The following is a 935-nucleotide window of genomic DNA, read 5'->3' on the forward strand; positions in this document are numbered from 1 at the left end:
AAAAAAACACTCATTTTTAATAGCACATTTTGATTTTATTCCCTATTCTTTTCTGTTTAATTTTTTTCCGCACTGAATGTACAACTTAATATTTATTGATTGTAACACAAATGTTTTATAACGATATTGAAAAAAATACATGCATGATATTTTTCCAATCAAATTTAATGAATGATTAAGACTAAACTGTATGTCACAGGCAACAGAGAGGCTGTTCTAATTGTTTGTGTACTGTTGTTTTATGTGGATCATGATAAGTTTCAGCCACCAGACAGCAGAATCAAGGTAGGAGTGTGTAAATAGTTAAATGCTGGTTAGTTGTTTTGAACAAAGTCATTGGTCATGCCCGGGCCAGAATTTTCTTGCATAGCTTTGTCTAGAGGAGAGTAAACAGGTAGCTTTTAAAACATCACACACATTTAAATCCTCACATAAACAGATGGAACCACGTTTTAGTACAAAACAACTGAGTTAGATAAACGGTATTCTGCATGGAAAGTTTTCACTATGCATCCAGCAGTATGAATTTTTTCACAATATTGAAACTCCATCCGTTTTGCTTAGTTCTCTGTTCTGTCATAAATAAATGTTCATTATACATTGGAAAGTTTGCTAAACATTGTGCCCTTTTGTTATAAACCTGGCTCAAGTTTATATGTAAGCTAGTAGATTTATATTTGTATAACCTAATCTGGCTAAGCCTTATGTTACTCTTTGTTTGAACACAAGGACTCCAGCTTTCATATTGATGCTTTCCCAGAATTATTTTGAGGCTAGGTTCTGAGAGAATCTTAGGTTCTGGCAGCCCCTTGGAAACAATGTTTAAAATATGTTGTTTTTTTTATCACAGTATCTCAAGGATAGAATGTAAAGGTTTACCTCTTTTTACCAGAGAAGAAATATAGAGAAATATGTTTGTGATCAGAGTCTTGGAT

Source organism: Meleagris gallopavo, chromosome 1 (assembly GCF_000146605.3).
Source record: "Meleagris gallopavo isolate NT-WF06-2002-E0010 breed Aviagen turkey brand Nicholas breeding stock chromosome 1, Turkey_5.1, whole genome shotgun sequence".
NCBI lineage: Eukaryota > Metazoa > Chordata > Aves > Galliformes > Phasianidae > Meleagris > Meleagris gallopavo.